Here is a 23847-nt window from a genome sequence, read left to right as displayed (position 1 = left end):
GGAGATACATAACTTTTTAACGAAATTAAATTACTTTTAGGTAGTTGCGCAACCTGCCTTTTTGCTAAATAGCTCATGAAAAACTTTCTATACCAATAAATACATATCTACATAATAATCATTTTTCAGGTTTGTAAAGTATTCCATTAAACAATCTTTTGCCACTGAAGTCATGAATGACAGCTATCTTGCCCGTAAAAACACTTCAGGGACATTGTCCAAGGCAATACAATTAAGCTAGACAGTCTCATCCTGTATGGCAGATCTAATTTCATTTATCATAAAGTATGCATACCTGTAATTTTATCTCACTTAACCTCCTCTGACCATTATGTACTATACCTTAGTGGATGCCTTCTTGGGATGAAAAGTAAGGAAAATAAGCTAATTAAAGTTTCAGAATGAGTCTGTAGAATTATAGTTCACCAATTCATAAATTTACTCTAAGCATTCCAAGTGCAAAACTTGACCGCGGCTGATAAATCCATTATCATAATACACCATGCCACAGTTTCACAGCCTACTAAGAACCACCCTGTTTCTCAGTCTCTCAACTGCACACTAAACTACACCCAAGTGTAATAATGTGGCATATCAACTTTTTGGTAGAAGATTAAAAAAAAAAAAAATCCAACACTGCCAAATGAAATGTGAATTCAGACTCCTGGTCAGTCCTTGGGTTATGCTTTTAGTGGGGCGCTGCTTCCCCTTCACGTACCACATCACTTTGCTTCACCTTAAGAGCATGGCAGACCTTAAAATATCTAACCCAAATTCTTTACTTCACTATAGTCGTGACGCCAAAGATGTCTAAAACTGTGACTCCGTGTTACCAGTGAGTACAGCTTCAGAGCTGTCTATGTTGTCTATGAAAGAAATATATTGTATATGAGGCATGTTTAATGTTGGACAAAAAGTCCGTTTTCTCATCTACAGCCACACAGTAGCAAACAGGACTGCCCCTCCTGGGCATGGTCTACTGGACATAAACACAGCACTTGACAGGTCTTATCTAAATGCTCTAGCCCAAGAATTTTACGATTTTGATGAAAAAGTAGTTAAAAAAAAATTAAGAACATACCGCTATTAAAAAAAAAATAAAATGCAAACATACAAACACACATACATAAAAAGAAAACACTGCTATTTAGACTTAAGTACCTCTTTATGTGAAAATATTTCTAAGCACTTCTTCCTTGATTTGCAGTTTCTTACTGTCCAGAAATGTTGGCTTAAGCCAGTTGTCTATATCCTATGAAATCATGCATTCTGAAATTTACAAAAAAAAAAAAAAATCACTTTCCGCAATTACAATAACAGTGAAAAAAGCTCAACATTCACTATATCCTTTACTTCAATGGCTTCCAAGGAGAGTTCCACTCTTACTCCCCATCTCAACCCCTTCACAAACAAATTTGCATCCAACCCTACCTTTCCATATGGCAAGATTCCATTTGGGAAAATCTCAAAGCTTTAATGTCTCACTCACTCAAAATTCAGGAGGTAGATACATTTGCTCTTGAGTCAATGTTCTCCAAAAGCCAAGTCTCCCCACACCGAGATTAACAATCTTTTAAAGGCTAGTAATTTCCATAACCACCCTCTGAAATAGACAAACTGACACTTATCTCTGTTTACAGGACACGAAACTGAGCTGACTTGCTTGAGTTTCCACGGCCCAACCAGCATGCTAAGTCATACTTTCGGTACCCCTAATCTGTTGAGTCATGCTATCTTTACTCAAAAAAAAAAAAAAAAAAAAAAAAAAAAAAAAAAGGTATATTTCATGTCAACAGTATATGACACCATGCACAAATCATAGAAACACAACTTATTAAAATAATCGAAAACGATCATAGCCAAAACATGCCTTGTAACCACATCAGGGGAACTGAACCACAAAACTAAGCAGCAGGGCTAGTCTCGTCACCAAAGGGGCAAAAATTATTTTTAACTTCTCCTTCCCACCAAAAAGCAATGGATATTAGTCTCTTGAACAGAGTAGTTTTCATCAGAAGAAAATCACATATGCATGCTATCTTTTCAACTGTGAATACACAAGTTTAAGGTCATTACTCAGCTGAATACAGAAGAGATTACCCCCATTATCTCTCCTCCTGAACACCTACAAAAGCTATTAACTTAAAGCAAGGCCTCACTAGGAACAAACTACTAGTACATCACTCTGCAAGCAGCCTTATAGCAGAATTTACACACCATTCCAACACATAACCAGGGATTGCCAGGATGTTAAACAGCAGCTACACAGAAAAGTTGCAAAGTTTCCAGATCACTAGCCTCTTCCACATTTAGTGCTATGGTGGTTTGCCCAGTGGTAGGTAACATGTGCTGTTTCTAAAAACCAAACTGCCTGGAGGTAAATCAGAACTGACTCTACTGCTCTGTGTGACTGTGGGCAAGTTACTTCGGTTCTCAGAGTCTCCATTGCCTCATCCATAAAAAAGAGTAACAGAGAGCCCCCAGCTCCCAGCTCATACGGTTGCTAAAGAATGGAGACAATATGGGTAATAAGTGTTTAGCACAGTGCCTGGCACCTAGAAAACACTTAATAAATATCCATTTACTATAGTTTCTACTGCCACAGCTATTACTACTCCCATCACCACCCAGGAAGCATGGTAGCATTAATGTACAGCTGGGGGGGACTTACTTGTAACTTTGTTAAATAGATTTGATCTGTTTTTGGTCCCAGGACCATGCCAATTAATGCCAATTAGTGACTCAGGCAATAAAAATGTCTGACACTTCTAATGTCATTCCTCCTTAACTGGAAGGTCTTTCCCCGTCTTCTCTAAATTTTATGTATTCTTCAATATCTTGCTCAGAATAAACTTCACAGATACCTCCTGCCATAATGGTCCTTTTCCTTTGAGCTGAGCTCAGGGTATCTACTGCCTAAAATTTTCAGCAGGCGATTAATCAGTCACGTTAGCATGGTATCATTTTTGTCCTACATGCCATTATTATTTAACTTTGGACCAGTAATGTGATTTTCATGGGTTTATGTCTCATGGCCTTCGATTGTATAGCTCTTGAGGGTAAGGACCATATCATAATGTTTCTTTGTATCTATCAAGGACTGGACCTTTACACATAATCGGCACTCTATAAATGTGCTAATCAATGAGTTTTCTAATCACTTTTGATTGTGGATATCAAATGTATTTTACAAAACAAAAAAAAGCAGTTTTATTAATAAACTCTGAGACCAGAGTCCTTGTGAACAAAAATGTTTCATAGCTACTGAAACGCATAATTATGTCTACCTCTCCATGGAGATTCCAAAAATAAGAGATGAAATGATACAGCAATGAATCAGGAGCAGTCAGAAATATTTGCTACCTAGCACAAGTTAAATTCTCCTGCAAAAATATAGTCACAACAAATTTAATACCGATTATTTTAGTATCCATATTAATACTTCACATTTTATATGCAAAAGCTAGTGATTTATGCCATACTTGAGAACAGGCACTGTTTAGTAACGAAAGATGAATATATGTGCCTTTCTGGTGAGAATGTAAAATGGTATAGCTGCTGCAGAAAACAGTATGACAGTTCCTCAAAACATTAAACTTATAATTTACCATATGACCCAGCAATCCTACTTGTGGATACATAAAAAAAGGACTGGAAGCTTGGACTTGAAAAGATACTTGTGTATCAGTGTTCATAGCAGCATTATTCACAATAGCCGAAAGATGGAAATGACCCCAATATCCGTGGATGGATGAATGGATAAGCAAGATGTGGTGTGTATACAGATAATGAAATATTACTCAGCTTTGAAAAGAAATTCTGACACGTGCTACAACATGGGTGAACTCCGAAGACATAATGTTAAGTGAAAGAAACCAGATATAAAAGGACACATACCATATGATTACACTTATATGAGGGATCTATAGTAGCCAAATTCACAGAGAAAGAAAGTAGAATGATGGTCGCCAGGGACTGGGGAGAGCGAAGCATGAGGATTCCTGATTCATGGGGACAGAGTTTCAATTTAGGAACGTGAAAAAGTCCTGGAGATGGATGGTGTTGATAGTTGTAGAATAACGTGAGTATACTTAATGCCACTGAACCATATACTTTAAAATGGTTAATGGGGTGCATGGGTGGCTCAGTGGGTTGAGCATCCGACTTTGGCTCAGATCATGATCTCACGGTTCGTGGGTTCGAGCCCCGCGTCAGGCTCTGTGCTGACAGATCAGAGCCTGGAGCCTGCTTTGGATTCTGTGTACCCACCTCTCTCTGCCCCTCCCCCACTCATGTTCTGTCTTGCTTTGTCTCTCAAAGATAAATAAATGTTTAAAAAAATTTTTTAAATGGTTAAAACTGCATTTTATCTTATATTTTACCACGATATAAAATATTTCAAAAAATTATGGAACATATGCCATACACACACAGTGTATATATATATTTATATATATTTATATTTTTATATATTTACATATTACATATTAATATATATGTATTATATATGTATATGTATTCTATATTTATAATATTATAAATATATTTTTATATATTTATATATTATAAGTTTATATTTATATATTATAAATTTATATTTATATATATGTATATTTATATATATATAAATAAGATGAACATAGAGCAAGTCCCAAAATTCTGGTTATTACTCCTCCAGCACACTTACCAAATTAGTGCCAACAATTCACTTAAGAATGTGAAACAGTGAGTAAAGGATAAACTAGCCAAGTCTCAATAAATCCATTTTGCGAGAGGTTTGATTTATAAAGTATACAATCTTCATTAATCGCTTTCTTGGACTCCTTTACTAACAATGTTCATGTGGACAAACAGCACTAACGGATAAGGGGCTAACAGAGTCAGCATTTCTAAAACTTCCAGAAGAAAAGGAAAAAGAAAAGAAAAGAAAAGAAAAGAAAAGAAAAGAAAAGAAAAGAAAAACTTCCAAAGGGCACTTGACTTTATAAAACTCCATGCCTTAAATTACTAATAGTACCTATGAGAAACTGTGTTCATCACACAAGAGTCACAAGAATAAGGATTTAATAATTTACATTTGTTTTCAACATTTGAAGAGTTATAATTCTTTCCTAAAATTCTTTGCCCATTTAACTATGAACTAAATAACAATACTGTGATAATAAGTAAAAACCTTCTCAAATAAGAAGTGTTTTTACTGAGATGATGGCATCTGACAATCAGAACTGAGCATCTGAGACATCCTTGGTATTATTCTCTTAAAATGTTATGAAGACATGTGCAAGCATGGGAGAAAAGAAAAAGGACTGAAGACAAGGGTTTCCTGAAACACTGCGTCTCTCACAAGACTTCATAGCGTAGTCGAGTGTCATTATTATAGAATTCATTATTTGCAAATTCACCTATTCAATAAAGTTTGTTTGTGGCCCCCAAATCCATACTTGCAGCTCACAGGCACGTGCAGATATTAAGTTGAATCGCCCACCGTGCACGTATCCAGCTGAGATAGAACAAGGTAGCACTCTGCCATCCTGCTTCAGCTCTCACACTGTAAGCAAGCACCCTTTTTGCGATTTAGCACCATGTTTTTCATATTCTTCTGTTTTCATTATTACGATGGCTCTGAAGTGTCCTGCAGAAGTGCTGTCTAGTGTTCTTACACACAAGAAGCCTGTGATGTGCCTTATGGAGAAAAGACTGTTAGATACGATTTACTCAAACACGAACCGTACTGCTATGCACTCTGAACTCAAAGTTAAGAGATCAACAATATATGTTGAATAAAATGTCTTTAAACAGACACACATATAAAACAAGGTTATGTATTGATCAGTTGACAAAAATGTGACCAGAACTGGCAGGAACCTAACCTTGTATCTCCCACAGGAGCAATGGTTCCACATTGACTCATTCAGTGTTCACGGCAACTCTATATAAGTACCGTAAGTACAAAGTGTACTTTGTTAAAGAAAACAACTCGGGGGGTTGGGAGCGGCTGGGAAGAGAGGGGTGGAGATCAATGGAATCGAAAAGACGGCCCAGAAACAGGCCCATGTAAATATGGCAGGAAATGGCAAAGAGATCAGTAGGAAAACATGAAACTTGAGTAACTGATCCTGGGACAAGTGATTATCAAAATGAGAAAGGGAAAAGTGAATACTTCCCTCACAACATAGAAAAACTCAACTCAAGCCTTATCCTTATGAAAAGAAAACAGTTACTTTTTTTGTAACAGGAGAAGAACTTTAAAATCTTGATTTAGGGAAATATTTCATAAACATAAAGAACCATAAAGGAAAGGTTGGCCAGTAAAATAAAAAAAACTTTTGATCAAAAGACATTAAACATGAAAACACATAAGACAGAAACTGGAAAAAGATGCTTCCAACACATGTAACTAATACGGAGAATTCCTAAAAATAGTGAGAAAGAGAAAAACAATCCAATAGAAAATGACAAAAGATATGAACACATTATTTAACAGAAGATAAAATTCCAATGACTAATACATATATGTAAAAGATGTTCAAGCTTAATAATATTCAGAAACAAAAATTAAAATATCAATGGAATGTTATTTTATATAAATTAGCAAAACTTAAAAACTCTGACACTACCAAAGTACTGGAGAAAATGTGGAAGAACACAAACTCTTCCATTGATACTGGGAGTACAAATACCTTAATAAAAACTGGTAAAAATACCTTGGAAAACACTTTATCACTGTCTAGTTAAGTTGAAGATGCACATATCCTGTGATATGGCAATTCTACTTCTCAGTGTAAACTGTATAGGAACTTGTACAAGTGTACAAGGAGACAAGCGTAAGAATGTTCACAACAACAATACTGTGTTAAATTATGAAAATCCTGACCAAATAAAGGCCTTTACATCCAAGAACAGGCTTGAATAAATTATGCTATATTCATAAAATGCAATGTTACACAGCAATGGAAACTAATAGTTCTCTGGTTTTCTCATCAACATAAATGACTTTTAAAATCAAGAAATCTAAGACACAAATAAATGGAAACATATTCCATTCTCATGGATTAAAAGAATTAATAGTTAAATGTTCATGCTACTCAAAGTAATACAGATTCAATGCACTACCTATCAAATTCCAAAGGCATGCTTCACAGAACTAGAACAAATAATTCTAAAATTTGTATAGAACTACAAAAGACCTGGAATAGCCAAAGCAATCTTGAGAAAGAAGAAGAAAGCTGGAAATATCATGCTACCTGATTTCAAACTAGACTATAAAGCTACAACAATCAAAACAGTATGGTACAGACAAAGGGGATTAAGAGTACACGTATCCTAATGAGCACTGAGAAATGTACAGAATTGTAGAATCGTTATATCGTACATCTGAAACTATCATAACACTGCATGTTAATTATACTTCAATTTTTAAACAATTGATTTGAATTTGGTATAAAAACAGATACACAGATCAGTGGGACAGAACTGAGAGCCCAGAAATAAACTCACACATATATGGACAATTAATCTCTGACAAAGAAGTATACAATGAGGACAGTCTTCAATAAATAGTGCTGGGAAAACTGGACAGCTACATGCAGAAGCATGAAACTATATCACTATTTTACAACTCAAATGGATTAAAGGCTTGAATGTAAGACCTGAAACCACAAAATTCCTGGAAGAAAACATAGATGGTAAGCTCCTTGACTCAGTCTTAGCAATGTCTTTGTGGATCTGACTCCAAAGGCAAGGGAAACAAAAGCAAAAATAAACAAATGGGACTATGTCAAACTAAGAAGCTTATGCACAGTCAAGGATATCATCATCAAAACGAAAAGGCAGCCTACTGAATGGGCGAAGAGATTTGCAAACATGTATGTGACGAGGGGTTAATACCCAAAATATACAAAGAACTCACACAATTCAACAACAACAAAAAATCCAAACAACCCAATTAAAAAATGGACAGAGGATCTAAATAAACATTTCTCCAAAGAAGACACACCATATGGCCAATAGGCACATGAATGCTCATCATTACTATTAGACAAATGTAAACAAATCAAAACCACAATGAGATATCATTTAACACCTGTTACAATGACTATTATCAAAACGAAAAGAAACAGCATGTGTTAGAGAGGATATGGAGAAGAGGGAACCCTCATAACGCTGTTGGTGGGATTGTAAATTAGGGCAGCCACATGGAAAACAATATGGAGATTCCTCAAAATATTAAGAAAAGAACCACCATATGATCCAGCGATCCTACTTGTGGATATTTATCCAAAGAATACAAATATACTAATTCAAAAATATATGCACCCTTATGTTCACTGCAGCATTATTTACAATAGCCAATATATGGGAACAACCTAAGTGTCCACTGATAGATAAATGGATAAATAAGATGTAGTATATTTATACAATGGAATACTATTTAGCATAAAAAAGAATGAAATCTTGCCATTTGGGACAACATGGATAGACTTCAGGGTATTACACTAAGTGAAATAAATCAAACACTGCATGATGTCACTCAAATGTGGAATCTAAAAAACAAAACAAATGCCCAAACAAAACAAAAATAAACTCATAGAGAGGATTGTGGTTACGGGGGTGGGAAATGGGTGAAGGGGGTCAACTGATTGGTGATGGATGGTAACTAGACCTGTGGTAGTAACCACTCTGTAGCGTATGCAGATGTGAATTACAAAGCTGTATACTGGAAATTTATATTAAAAAAAAAAAACACTGTATTTCAAGCTGTATTACAAAGCTGTAATCATCAAGACAGTATGGTTCTGGCACAAAAACAGACACTCAGATCAATGGAACAGAATAGAGAACCCAGAAATGGACCCACAAACATATGGCCAGCTAATCTTTGACAAAGCAGGAAAGAACATCCAATGGAATAAAGACAGTCTCTTCAGCAAATGGTGCTGGGAAAACTGGACAGCGACATGCAAAGAAATGAGCCTGGACCAGTTTCTTACACCATACACAAAAAGAAACTCAAAATGGATGAAAAACCTAAATGTAAGACAGGAAGCCATCAAAATCCTCAAAGAGAAAGCAGGCAAAAACCTCTTTGACCTTGGTAACAGCAACTTCTTACTCAACACACCTCCAGAGGCAAGGGAAACAAAAGCAAAAATGAACTATTGGGACCTCATCAAAACTGCACAGCAAAGGAAACCATCAGCAAAACTAAAAGGCAACTGACAGAATGGGAGAAGATATTTACAAACCACATATCAGATACAGAGTTAGTATCCAAAATCTATAAAGAACTATCAAACTCAACACCCAAAAAACAAATAATCCAATGAAGAGATGGGCAAAAGACACGAATAGACACTTCTCCAAGGAAGACATCCAGATGGCCAACCGACACATGGTAACAAGCTCAACATCATTCATCATCAGGGAAATACAAATCAAAACCACAATGAGATACCACCTTACACCTGTCAGAATGGCTAACATTAACAATCCAGGCAACAACAGATATTGGTAAGGATGTGGAGAAAGAGGATCTCTTTTGTACTGCTGGTGGGAATGCAAACTGGTGCAGCCACTCTGGAAAACAGTATGGAGGTTCCTCAAAAAATTAAAAATAGAACTGCCTTACGACCCAGCAATTGCACTACTAGGTATTTATCCAAGGGATACAGGTGTGCTATTTCGAAGGGACACATGCACCCCCATGTTTATAGCAATATTATCAACAATAGCCAAAGTATGGAAAGAGCCCAAATGTCCATCAACAGATGAATGGATAAACAAGATGTGGTATATATACACAATGCAGTATTACTTGGCAATCAAAAAGAATGAAATCTTGCCATTTGCAACTACGTGGATGGAACTAGACAGTATTATGCTAAGCAAAATTAGTCAGAGAAAGATAAATATCATATGACTTCACTCATATGAGGACTTTAAGACACAGAACAGATGAACCTAAGGGAAGGGAAGCAAAAATAATATAAAAACAGGGAGGGGGACAAAACATATGAGAGTCTTAAATATGGAGAACAGAGGGTTATGGGAGGGGTTGTAGGAGGGGAGATGGGCCAAATGGGTAAGTGGCATTAAGGAATCTACCCCTGAAATCACTGTTGCACTATATGCTAACTTGGATGTAAATTTAAAAAAAATAAAAGATATTCAATAAAAAAAACACTGTTGAAAGGATAAAATAATTGTAAAAATATTTACAGTAAATTCCACTTCTACAAAATTCAAAAACAGAATTAATCATATTGTTTACGGTCACATATATATGTAATAAAAACTGTAAAGAAGTTAAAGAATAATAAACACAAAATTCAGGGTTGTGGCATCCTTGGAGGGTGGGGATGTATCATCAGCGAGGGGCACAAAGGGGGCAAAAACAGAACTCTCAGGTCTCTCTTTCAAACCTTCTCTTCCTCTACCAGTCCCCTATTTCTCTCTTCCTCTCACAGTCCCATGTAATTAATCAGCAAGGTCTATCAACAGTCCAAACACCCTGACTCCACTCAATTCTTTCTGTCCGCATTACTTTACTCTGGTTTAAGCCTTCATCAACTGCTCACTGGGACTGCTCCAATAGCTTCCTTCCTGATCTCTCATGACTATACAATCCCTCCTCCACAACAGAAGCCAAGTGATCTTTTCAAAATTTAAGTCAAATCATGTCCCTTAAATTCACCAAAGGCTTCCCTTCACACTTAGAATGAAATCCAATCTCTTTATCATGGTCTTCAGGGCTTCCTTGAATCTGTTCTCTGCTCACCTTGCTCACCGAACCTCCTCCCACCCACTAGATTTCAGCCAGCCTGGCTTTCTACTTCTCAGAACTGCCAAGCTGATTCCCTCTTAAGGCATTCCCAGGAATGCCTTTTACCTGGCTCTTGGTTTTGCTGGCTTCATCTCAGCATCCAAGCCTCAAACAAATTCAAACACAAATGTTACCTTCTCGATGAGCTGCCTCTGGCCAGCCCATCAAAAAGAGCCCCATTACTACCATTAATCACCATTACCTCAGCCACTTTCGTTCTTTACACCACTTACTACTACATGTTTAGTGCTTGAGTCCCTCTCCTAAGTCCCACAAAAGCTGAGATTTGTCAGTCCGGCTCAGTGTTATGGAGAGGAGTATCTGGCAAAGGGCAACAAATATTTGTTGAATGAATAAAAAAGTGAATTTTACTTTGATTAAACATGATGTAATATCTTCTAGCAATGAGATGAAAATCAAGTATACCAGTGATGAGTATGACAGAATCAAAAGAGAAATTTTGAAAATCACTAGAAAAGCATTAACCTCAGATGACCTTTACTTTAAATAATCTTTTCTTAACAGTGCTAGTAATAGATCACATTCCTAAGGACCATGAATGAGTTATTAGTAAAAATTTCACATAGCCAGTTTTGGAAATGTGTCATCTTGTTTACCTCTGTTTCTAGAAGAGCCCTGTGATTAAGAGCTCGGGGCTTCAGTTCAGCCTGAGTTCAATTACGAATCTGCACTGGACTTCGAGCAAGTTACTTACCTCTTTACGCCTGCTTTCTCATTTGTAAAATGAAACTATTAATAGCTATTCTGTAGTCATTAGAGTCACCGTGAAGATTAAATGGAAGTGTTTAAAGCATTTGGTTGTGTCTGGCATGCAGTAAGTGGTCAACAGATCATGCTGGGGAAAGTCCAGACAAATGGGACAGCTTAGAAGAGTCAACCACCAGACATCCTCTGCCTCTAGCAGAGGTGGACTAACTACCTACCATGTACCTAGAACACAAGCCAGGACCAAATCCGTTCCCTGCCAAAAAGAAGTCCAATGTACACACAGGTAGTATGTAAGGATGGGAAAAGCACTCTGAAAACACCAAAGCAGTGACTCCCTTCACCGAGCTTGGCCACACACGAAACTGAGTCTTAAACGAGTCACAGGAATCCCCTAGATGAAAAAGGGGGAAAGCACGTGCAAAGGCCCAAGTAAGTCAAAGTGAGAAACTGGCTGGTGTGGTGTGTGTAAGCAGGGCTAGAAGATGATGCTGGGCGGGCAGGACCAGATGGAATGAGGCGAAGGCCCTCCGTTTAAAAGTCTGCAGTTTTCTTTAGGCAAAGGGGAGGTTAAAGGGGGCAATTTTAACATGCTAATTGAATTTAAGCACCATACAGGTCCCGTGTTAGTCTAAAATGGAAAATAAATGTTAAGCCTGAATCCTTGAAACCATGAGCAATTAACAATGACTGACGTGAAACCTATTCTCACCACTTTTCGTTACTTCCATAACCACTGCTATCATGCTGATCATTATGACCACAGCAGATAAAATTTATTGAGCTTACTATGTGCTTTGCACTCTGTTGTTTTACACATATTACCTCATTCAACTGTCACTTTCCCTTATGAATGATACTATTATTACTGCCACTTTATATATCAGAAAAGCAAAGTTAATGTCAGATGGCTAATGAGTAAAGGTAACAGAATTCAAATCTAGGCTGCCTGACTGCTAAGCCCTAAAATTAAACCAATCTGCTGAACTGGTATTACTCAGCTCATTTACATCATTTGCACCAAAATTACGTGTGTACCTACTGTAATTTAAAGCATCATGCTAGGTAAGTGATTCTCAAATTTTACCGTACAGAAGACTCGCCTAGGCAAATTCTAAGATTCTGATTCAGTAAGTCTAAGGTGGAATTTTTGGAGACCTGCAATTTTAACCATAAATTCAGTCAATTCTGATTCACTTGGTCCATGAACTCTGATAAACCCTGTGCTAGGTGTCCTAGAGGTTCGAGGACATTTGGGCCTCCTGTCCTCTATGAATTTATAATCCAAAAGGGGTAAAAAAAAAAAAAAAAAAAAAGAAAGAAAGAAAACACACAAATATCACAAAGCAATGTAGGAAAAGTAGTATTGGCAAAACAGGCAAGAAAGACTTCAAGGAAGAAGATGATAAAATGATGTAATAAAATGATGAGTAGGAATTCATGAAGAACACATTTCCCAGATTTTTAGGAATCAAGTTAAAAAAGAAAGTACAATGAGTAGACAGCTTGGCGGGAACAGAGGATCTGCATTTAGGAATGGAAAAACAGGGTCAGGATAAAAGTAGCCGCTCCAGAATACCGTCAATGTCAACTTAAACAGTGTAGACTTTATCCAGTGCTGGCACTAGGAAGTTAATGGTTTTGGAGAAGAGAAATGATAAATTAGGGCATTGTTCTTGGGAAGAGTACTCTGATGAAGCTGTGTGAGATCAAGTAGAATGAGAGTAACAGACAATGGGAACAGTGAGGCTGTTAGCATTCTAATTGCAAAGAAATCCAAGTCAAGAGAGGGTAACGAAAAAGATTAAAAAGGGAGGAATAGCAACTCTTAATGACTCATTGCATGTAGGGCAAAGGCAACAATCACGGCTGATCGCTTCACTCCTTAGGTCCTTCATCACTGTCAGTTTCTGGTTTCTTTTTAGAAATTCTTCTTATATGCCTAACTAGACTAAATATATAAAGAGTTCACTTAAAGATAGCCCACAATTAAGAGGTCAATAAATAGGCCTCTGACTAGCCAAAATACATGTCACATAGTTCATACACTAAAAAAAAGTATTAGTATACATATAATATACATATATAATTGAAAGAACATTATTCAGAGCTGCACAATCTTATTTTACACAAAGTTCTAACAAATATAAGCATCTAATTTCCAAACCCAGAGAAGTTTGGAAGCAAAAAGGGGAAGGGGAAAAGAGCCTACTATGGGTAGACAGACCTAAGAGTCTGAGGTTCAAGAGAAAAAAATGAAAACTATAAAAAAAGCACACACAATCACTCAGGGTAAATTCTCCACAACTGTTTATTGACAGGTACACATGATTCCCAGGAAAACGAAATTAATGAGACTCTTCCTTCATGTTTCAAGCAACTACCACAAAAAGAAAGCTTTTAAACATTCTTTAAAGCCAAGGATTTCAAAAACAAATATTTACCTGATTAAAAAAAAAAAAATCATTTTTAAAGGATGACTGATACATGCCAACACAGACCCTCTCACCAGTACCCAGGATATAATCAATCAATCAATCAATAAAGATATAATTTACAACACACGAAGTTTGAAGATGATTAAGAATGTTTTCATAAGGCTTCTCATCAAGAATATGGCTCCAGTGATGAAGTTTAATTTGGGCAATTCTTTTCTGATGGCTATGGCTTGGAATTCCAAGTTCCAAATAATATGAAGGCATCCTCAACAAAAATTAACACCAATAAACTGGTCTTAAATACAAACCCTATACATTTACCTCCCGAAATCAGGCGACATTATTTGACACTCAACATCACGTAACAACAGGCTGGGTGACAACCTTTAAAAAGACTTAAACATAGCAACACATGAAGGTCTCTCTGTTCACCAATACTCACCAATATTCATTATAATACTGTTCATATGAAGACCTCATCTATTTTACAAACAGATAAAAACATTTTCGTGGGGGGAATTAAGATGTTAACTCAAAGTTATACTCAGACTTATGATTTAAGTTTAAAGTATATACTAAAACCATGTACCTGTATCTTTAATTATGTATAACTCTTATACCATGTATTATTGGATAAGAAGAGTTTAGGTTTCAGCTTGAGATTTTTTTCTAAATATGGCAGAAAAGCAAACCAATGTATATTTACAACACTATAACATTAACATTACCTTAAGTATGTTGTAGGGATAAATCAACTCAACAGGATTAGGCCTCTCATTTTCTTTGACACAGCAAAGGATGAAGAAAATTAAAGCATGCACGTACTTCAGAAGTTTTATAAAATGATCAGGCCACATTAAGATACCAAAGGTTATGATTATGATCCAAAACACCAAATATGCTACATGTTATAAATATGTAAACAAATGAAGCGGTCAGTTGCACCTGGCTGGCTTGACACCCCCCCCCCCCCCCCAATCTACTTATAATCTCATCTCCTTATAATCCTCCTAGCTCTGTAGAACCATACAACACCATTGTAACTTGTCAGGACACTAACTGAAGCCAAAGAACTGTGCCTTGGGACAGTGTTTTTCAAGCAGCAGCTTGTGACCCACAAATCAATTTGGTGGATTTCAGTCAGCATTTTTTAATAAAAGTGAATGGAACAGAATAGAACTTATCAGAATGTAACACATGTCCTAAGGGTAAACAGTGCTCTGCGAAACTTTTCACTCATTATATAGGTATGTACTAGATCATAATGTAAAAAGTGCTTCTTCATATGGGGCATGATGTGTAAAAAAAAAAAAAAAAAAAAAGTTTGCAAGCTCTTACCCTAGAGATCTAGCTCTAATGCCTCAGGACCCAAAGGCTGAGTGTTTTCATTAGTCCTCAGCACCTACATATAATCTCTTCGCTCCGAAGGGACTCTTGGAAACCAATTTCAGAGCTCCAGGGAAGCATACACAGAACGGGGACAGCCCCAGCTAAGCCAGTATCTGGACCTGAAAGGACCGCTAACTTGCCCGAACGACAACCCTAGGCGGTTGCCTACAAACTCCCAGTAACTTAGCAACCTTCAGACGACAGCTCCTCCTTCTTCCACTAGCTGTCAACCGTTCAACTCTTCCAACCAACTTTCCTCAACTGCAACTTCTAGGATCACTGTGCCAAGAGAAGACGGGATGAAATCTTCTCGTTTCACCAATTCCCAGAATGTCCTCCTAGGCGAGGATCTAGAACTCAATGCTCCCCATCCCCAACAAAGAATGAAGCTCCACGGAGATCCTTACATTGGCCCCCCTCCCAGATCCCAGGGCCGGGTACCCTCCTCTCAGGCCCCATCTTACTCCAATTCCCTCCTTCTCAAAGTCTCCCAATGTGAGGGCAAAACGATTCTCCCCAGGGCCCTTGTTAAACTACCGCGTCCTTTCATCAGCCCCTGGAAGGAGCAGGCCTAGCGTCCCAGCGGCCTGGAAATGCCCGCCCGCCCCGTTCCCCACCAAACCTCCCGGGGGACACGTCCTCTACTCCCCCCCAACCCCCACCCCATACACTGGTTCGAAGACAAAGTTTCCTATTTCCCCCGCAGCCCCAGACCCGTCTCCATCTCCTACCAGCCAGAGGGCATCTTTCCAACCCCCACGCCCCTAGGGCACGGCAAGAAGCCCGGAGCCTCCCAGGAACTCGGGCTCCCCCCCAACCCAGCCCTCCGCCTCCTCCCAGCCCAGGGCCCTCCCCGCGCCTCCCCAGCCAGGCCTGGCCCCATCCTCCCTCCAGCCGCGGGCAGGTGGCCCAGCCCTCCCCTCCTCCCAGGCAGGCCTCGTCCGGCTCCGAGTTCTTCCCGGCGTCCCCCCCTCCCCTCCCATACTGCGCCCCAGCAGGAACGGCCCTCCGCGCCTCGGCTCCGGAGGGGAGCTCCCGGGGCCTCGAGAAGCCGGCACTACCGGCGGGCCCGGGCTCCACTCACCCCTCAGCCCGGGAGGCGGGGGAGCTGCTGCGGCGGCTCCTCGGGCTGCGCCTCTCCTCCCCCCTCCCGGCCACCGCCGTCGCCGCCGCCGCTCGGCCTCCGGCCTGGTCCCGGCCGGCCCCGGCCCGGCTCCGCTTCACCTCGTCCCCCACTCTGGCCGCCGGAGCCCAGTGTCCTGCATTGACCCGGAAGCAGCTTTCGCGGCCCAACAACAACACGTGACCCCGCCGCACGTGTCACGTCCGCTGCGTGAAGGGGAGGGGGCGCCGGCGGAGCGGGTCCTCGGCAACCGAGCTCGGGTTGCCATGGCGACGGGGAGGTCTTTAAGGGCCTGGTATTCTCTACAAACACACTGCACCTGCTCTTTCTCTTGGCCCTCGTGAGGAGACACCTCAGGTGCCAAGGAAGAGTGAATTGTCACATCAGAGTGAGGTAGGGGCGGGTCAGAGCAGAACCTGGGCAGCTGGGAGGCTGCTGCCTTGCAGAAAGGAGCCTTGGGCTGAACCTTTCCGGACTGACCTGGAATTTTGTCCCGGCCTTGGCACCGGTTTGCTGCGTGACCCTGATTAACTCACTTCCTGCCTCTGGCTTCAGTTTCCTCACTAGGCGAGTTCACGGCTGTAATCTAATAAAGTCCCAGGATGCTTTTGCATCGGGATGTGGTCGCACTCACTCTGGCCTTGATTCTGCGTCCCCTTTGCAAGGGCCTCTGGCATCCTGAGTTTTCAAATGCTCCCAGCACCGATGGAGAGACCCCCGCTTTCCATTCATTGGGCACCTTCTAGGCACACTGTTCATGGGCTGTTTCTAATGTTCACAACTCGCAAACGTAGACATTTTGTAGAACCGAGGACTGAAGTTCACAGACGTTAAGCGATCTGCCCAAGACCGCCCAGTTAGGAAAAGTGATCCGGCTGAGATTTGAATCCAGGTCAGTCTGGTGCCAGAGTAAAAGTCCATGCACTTCACATTATGACATGCTATTGCTTCAGCCCCATACACCTTATCTGTGGCTGTTGGGCTGTGATTGCTTATGTACTTTTTTGTCCCTTTCTTTTGCAAGGGCGTATATGGAATAGGGATGGTGTTGGCTGATCTTGAAGAGAATTCAGCCTTGTATGGATGTGTCAGCTGACGTGCTAGGAGTTGCAAGGTTCTATGTGCTACACACATAAGATGTGTGTGCTTTTACGTGGCGTGTGTCAGGGAGCTGGGGAGGAGTTGTGATATGTATATATGTATGTATGTGTATATATATGTATATTGGTTCCTAGAGTGGGGGGTAAGGACCCAATGGTGGCTTATTACCATTAGCAATTAGGTACTTCTCTCGTTTTGTTTTGTTTTGTTTTGTCTTACACCATGTGTAGAGCTTAGAGAAGTTGAGGGAGGGAGCCCAAAAGAGCTGGTTAAAGAAAATACTTTGAGGATCAAGGGGAGGGTGAGCCAAGCAGTGTGGCTTAGGTTGCTGAGATGGGGACATTCCTCCTCCTTCTGCAGAGAACAGAGCAGTGCCCTCAGAGTACCTCAAAGTACCGTCAGTGGCAAGGACCAGAGAAGAACAAAGTGATAAATGCACAGAGGAGGAAGAACAAGGTGAATGCTGCGTGGATATTTTGTTAATAGACTTCCTTGTGAGCTCAGGTACCACTGGGGACACACAGAAATACTTGGGAGGGTAGATGTCCTGTGAGCAACTAGAAAAAGGCAAGAAATGTGGATCATGAGTGCACAATGTATATAAACATATACATGAGTGATGCCTTTGACTGGGTGTGATTCGTTATATATGTCTTTGTCTCTTTGAGATATCTTTGAGTCATTTTGCCTTTGTTCCCATCTCTCCCCTTAATGAGCCAACTCCTAAAGACAAGATCCATTTCTCTACCCTTCTCCTGTCTATCTCCATAAGGCAGCCAATCCTATGTTTCTAAAACTCCTATCTCATCATGTTATACCCTGGAATGTAAAATCCTTCTGAGGTGAAAATCATAGTTATTAACATGCTCCTCAAGGCTTTTCATGGTCTGGAACCCTGCTGACTTCTCCAGTCTCATCTTTTTGTCCTTTTATCCTCTTCCTTTATACTCTCTGTTCAGCCTGGTAGCCGCTAGCCACAGATGGCTATTTAAATTTAAATTAATTAAAATTAAGTTAAATTAAAATTGCATTTCCTGAGTGACATGACACTAGCCACATTTCAAGTGCTCAGTAGCCCTAGGTGACTGGTGGCTATCATAAGGGACTGTGCCGATACAGAGTATTTTTATCATCACAGAAAAGTCTTCCGGCAGTGCTGCTCTATACTCTCAGTTCCTCATGTGTGATACATTCCGCGGGAATTCGCTCAGTTAAGCCCTTTGCTTGCAACGTTATTCTTCCAGCTCCTTGAATCTGAAAATGATACACAATTGCTTATTTTGTTGTCTCCTTAATAAGCATGTAAACCTCAGTGAAGGCAGGAGCTAGGTCTGTCTTGTTCCCCATTGACTCTCCATTGTCTCTAAAGGATTGTCCTGTAGAAGGAGAGAGACGATGTCAAAGCAAGAGGCAAGGATAGAAAGACAAATTTCTGGTCTTTTTAAATACATTGTTGATAATTTAATTGTTTTGACCCAGAAATAGCAATTTCATATGACTCGACCTAATAGTAAGGAAGAACTTTGGAAGAATTGGAGCTGCTTCAGTTGGTTCTAATGAGTTCCCTGTCGCTGGAATGTCTTAAGCAAAAGCAGAATCTGTTAGAACCATCTGTGAATAATTCCAGGATTGGGTAGACTGGTTGACCAGTATAATTCGAAGAATCTAAATCTGTTGTGCTCCAACTGAGTCTTTAATTCAAGGGTTGAGTATGTCATAACAACAATCACAGCTAACTAAAATCTAGGTACCAGATACTGCTCAAGAGATTTCACGTAGATTATCTCCTTAATCCTCACAATGATCGTATAAATTCAGTTTGGTACCATCGGATTTACCAAGTGAGACCCAGGTTAAGTAATACACCCAAAACATAGAGCTAGTAAATAGCAGAGGCTGAATTCATATTTAGGTCAGTCTGACACCAGAATCTAAGCTCCTAATAACGCTGTAATTACAGGATATCATTCTATCATGAAGTTTCAGTCACATATTTGCATGTCCTTTTAATGCAACACATGTTGGTTTTATAATGGATATATTTCTTGTACTTAGCTAGGTGGTTTGGGGAAAACAAAGACAGATAAGGCATGGTTCCTACAGTGTGGTCTGGAAGACAATGCATAGCCTCAAATACAGTGATACAGAACAATTTATAGGATATTATTTTAAAAAGGGCAGGGGCACCTGAGTGGCTCAGTTGGTTAAACGTCCGACTTTGGCTTGGGTCATGATCTCACGGTTCGTGGGTTCGAGCCCCGCGTCGGGCTCTGTGCTGATGGCTCAGAGCCTGGAGCCTGCTTGGGATTCTGTGTCTCCCTCTCTCTCTGCCCTCGCCTGTTTGCTCTCTCTCTCTCTCTATCCCTCAAAGATAAATAAACATTTTAAAAAAATAAATAAATAAAAAGGGGAGTCATCTTAGGTGAAAGCATCTCTCAAGTAAGCAAAAGGATAAGGACAGAATTACATGAGAATTTAATCATATATGAGAATTATATGAGAACAACAACATATATATATATTACATATATATATTACATATAATACATATATATCTATTACATGCAACATTATATACAACATATATATATATATATATATATATATATTACATATAATGCATATATGGGTACACAGGAGAAGGAAACTGCTTTACTTGAAAGAATAATGACTCGTTTGGAAATTAAGAGTCTGCAATATTGGAACTGGTTTTTCCACTAACCAGCCATGTCACTTGATCTCTTTCTGCTTTAGAGCTTTATCTACCAAATAACCTGGACTGGACAAACTACCATGGTGAGCTAACTGAAATTATGTGTAAAATATTATATATATACCTGTATTGTACACATATGCATTTTCAAGAGGAAGTGCCCTCGATTCCATCGATTTCACAAAGAAATCACAACTCAGAAAAAAAGGTTAGGCTTCAGTGTCCCCTTAAATTCTGCAATTCTGAGATTCTTTATTTTATTTTTGTCAACACTATTGACATATCTGTCAGGAAATGGACTGTCATGCCAAGCTTCCTGACCAAGCAAAGGGCGGAGATATTTTTATTTTAAACTAGAGAGTCATACCTAGAACGATTTATTTAGAAAGTATCCAGATTTCCTTACTGGGCAAAATATGGTCTTCAAAAAACAACTCTTAATTTACTTTTCTGCAATTTACATAAATGGATCAGTCATGAAGACCTTTATTTTCAAAGAGGCCTTGCATTTATTAAAAATATTTGCAACAAATTGATATAAGCCTCACTAACCCCTCTTAGTTTTTTTTTTATTATGAAGGGATAACAACATACAGATTACTGCACATACGAATGTACATAAATGTACAGCCCAATGAATTATCACAAAGCAAAAACCCACATAACACCACCCTACCAAGTCACAGAACTTTGCCAGTTTCCCAAAGCCTCCTCCCAGTCACTACAGCTAGTATTCTCCCCAAACTAGTACCCCGACTTCTAATACGGTAGCTTAATTTCCCATTTAAACTTTATATATGGAATCAAATGAGATGATTTAACACTGTGAGAGTCATCCAGGTGGTTGAATACAGTTATAGTTTACTGATTTTTGTTGCTAAATAGTATTTCATTATTGTAATTACCCCTTATTTATTTATCCATTCCACTGTTGAAGGCCATTTGGGTTATTTCCGGTTTTTAGTTATTGCGCATAATGCTGCTATAAACATTCTTGTGCTTAACTTTTACTGCGTGTATATACACATCTCTGTTGGGAATATACCCAGAAATAAAAAGTGAATGAATCTTAGCTTTAGATCAGCACCATCCTAGAAATATAGTATAAGTCAAGTCATATATGTAATTTAGACTTTTCTAGTAGCCACATTAAAAAGGTTTTTTAAAAGTTAAATTAATATTAAGCGTGCATTTTATTAATCCAGCACATCCAAAATATTATCATTTCAGCATGTCCTCAGTATGAAAGTTATTAATCAGATATTTTTACATTGTTTTTTACATATTAAATCTTCAAAGTTCAACGTGTGTTTTACATTTATAGCAATTGGACCAGCCACATTTCAAGTGTCCAATAGCTAATGTGGTTATGAGCTGCTACACTGGCCAGTGCAGCTCTAGGTAATACTAACAAACATATTCCAAAGTGGTTGTGCCAGGTTACCTTCCTGACAAACAGTGTTATGAAAGTTAGACAATTGTTGGAGTGCCTGGGTGGCTCAGTCAGTTGGGCGTCTGACTTTGGCTCAGCTCATGATCTCACAGCTCCCGGGTTCGAGCCCCACATCAGGCTCTGTGCTGACAGCTCAGAGCCTGGAGCTTGCATGGGATTCTGTGTCTCCCTCTCTCTCTGTTCCTGCCCTGCTCACACTGTGTGTGTGTGTGTGTGTGTGTGTGTGTGTGTCTCTCAAAAATAGATAAACATTTAAAAAAGCGGGGGGTGGTGCCTGGGTGGCTCAGTCGGTAGAGTGTCCGACTTTGGCTCAGGTTGTGATCTCACGGTTTGTGAGTTCCAGCCCCGTGTCAGGCTCTGTGCTGACACCTCAGAGCCTGGAGCCTGCTTCGGATTCTGGGTCTCCCTCTCTCTCTGCTCCTCCCCTGCTCATGCTCTGTCTCTCTCTCTCTCTCAAAAATAAATAAACGTTAAAAAAAATAAAAAAGAAAAGAAAAGAAAGTTACAATTGTTCCACATCTTCATCAAAGTTGGTCCTGGAAGCCTTTTTAATTTTAGCCATTCTGATGATTCTTTAATGGTATCTTATTTTGGATTAATTTATGGTTCCTTAATGACAAAGAGGTTGAGTCTCTTTTTCTCTGTTTATTGGCAAATTGATATTCTCTTTCATGAAGAGTCTGGGTCCTTTTTTCTATTGAATTGGTCTTTTTCTTATTGGTCTCATAAGATTAATTGAAAGTCACTTTTTTTTTATTCTCTGGAAAATCTTGTGTAATATTAGCATTATTAACTCCTTAGCTGATTGTTAAAGTTCTCCAACAAAGCTGTTTGACCTAGATGTTTTCTATATGGAACGTGTTAAATTATAGATTCAATTTCTTTCTCTTTTTTGTCAATTTATTTTTTAATTATAGCACTATTCAGATTTTCCTATTTCTTCTTGTATCAGTTTCAGTAAGTTGTATTTTTCTAGGAATTTGTCCACTCCATATAAATTTTCAAATGTATTAGTATAGAGATGTGTATAATATATCCTATTATATTTATCAGAGCCGCAGTGTCTGCAGTGATAACTCATTTTTATTTAATTTATTTTTTTTATTTACATACAAGTTAGTTAGCATATAGTGCAACAATGATTTCAGGAGTAGATTCCCTAATGCCCCCTACCGATTTAGCCCACCCCTGCTCCCACAACCCCTCCAGTAACCCTCTGTTTGTTCTCTATATTTAAAGAGTCTCTTGTGTTTTGTCCCCTCCCTGTTTTTATATTATTTTTGCTTCCCTGCCCTTATGTTCATCTGCTTTGTCTCTTAAAGTCCTCATATGAGTGAAGTCATATGATATTTGTCTTTCTCTGACTAATTTCACTTAGCATAATACCTTCAGTTCCATCCATGTAGTTGCAAATGTCAGGATTTCATTCTTTTTGATTGCTGAGTAATACTCTGTTGCGTGTGTATATATATACATACATACCACATCTTCTTTATCCATTCATCTGTTGATGGACATTTGGGCTCTTTCCATACTTTGGCTATTGTTGATAGTATTGCTATAAACATGGGGGTGCATGTGTCCCTTCGAAATAGCACACCTGTATCCCTTGGATAAATACCTAGTAGTGTAATTGCTGGGGCGTAGGGTAGTTCTATTTTTAATTTTTTGAGGAACCTCCATACTGTTTTCCAGAGTGGCTGCACCAGTTTGCATTCCCACCAGGAGTACAAAAGAGATCCTCTTTCTCCACATCCTGGCCAATGACTTTTGTTGCCTGAGTTGTTAATGTGAGTCATTCTGACAGGTGTGAGGTGGTATCTCATTGTGGTTTTGATTTGTATTTCCCTGATGCTGAGTGATGTTGAGCATTTTTTCATGTGTCGTTTGGCCATCTGGATGTCTTTGGAGAAATGTCTATTCATGTCTTTTGCCCATTTCTTCACTGGATTATTTGTTTTTCGGGTGTTGAGTTTGACAAGTACTTTATAGATTTTGCATACTAACCCTTTATCTGACATGTCATTTGCAAATACCTTCTGCCATTCTGTCAGTTGCCTTTTAGTTTTGCTGATTATTTCC

The 23847-nt window shown here is 39.1% G+C and overlaps 1 protein-coding gene and 1 long non-coding RNA gene across 4 annotated transcripts in view; one reads left to right on the top strand and one right to left on the bottom strand.

Moving 5' to 3' along the window:
- The window catches only part of LOC122199493 (tubulin-specific chaperone cofactor E-like protein), a 161213-nt gene extending 144551 nt beyond the window's left edge, over positions 1-16662 (bottom strand). Inside the window, exons 1-2 of one of the 2 annotated variants that reach the window (XM_042904604.1) lie at positions 16460-16662; positions 1162-1269 (exon numbers count right to left, since the gene is read on the bottom strand). The gene's annotated coding sequence lies outside the window, so the exon portion shown is untranslated. The remainder of the gene's footprint in view (positions 1-1161; positions 1270-16459) is intronic. The other variant, XM_042904606.1, reaches the window with a different exon arrangement.
- A 69-nt stretch (positions 16663-16731) lies between these two features.
- The window catches only part of LOC122199496, a 40143-nt gene continuing 33027 nt past the window's right edge, over positions 16732-23847 (top strand). Inside the window, exons 1-2 of one of the 2 annotated variants that reach the window (XR_006193538.1) lie at positions 16732-16891; positions 17960-18055. This is a non-coding gene — a long non-coding RNA (uncharacterized LOC122199496). Of the gene's footprint in view, positions 16892-17959; positions 18104-23847 lie in introns of both variants that reach the window. The other variant, XR_006193537.1, reaches the window with a different exon arrangement.

Source organism: Panthera leo, chromosome D1 (genome assembly GCF_018350215.1).
Source record: "Panthera leo isolate Ple1 chromosome D1, P.leo_Ple1_pat1.1, whole genome shotgun sequence".
Classification (NCBI taxonomy): domain Eukaryota; kingdom Metazoa; phylum Chordata; class Mammalia; order Carnivora; family Felidae; genus Panthera; species Panthera leo.
This window is presented reverse-complemented; position numbering and strand designations above follow the sequence as displayed.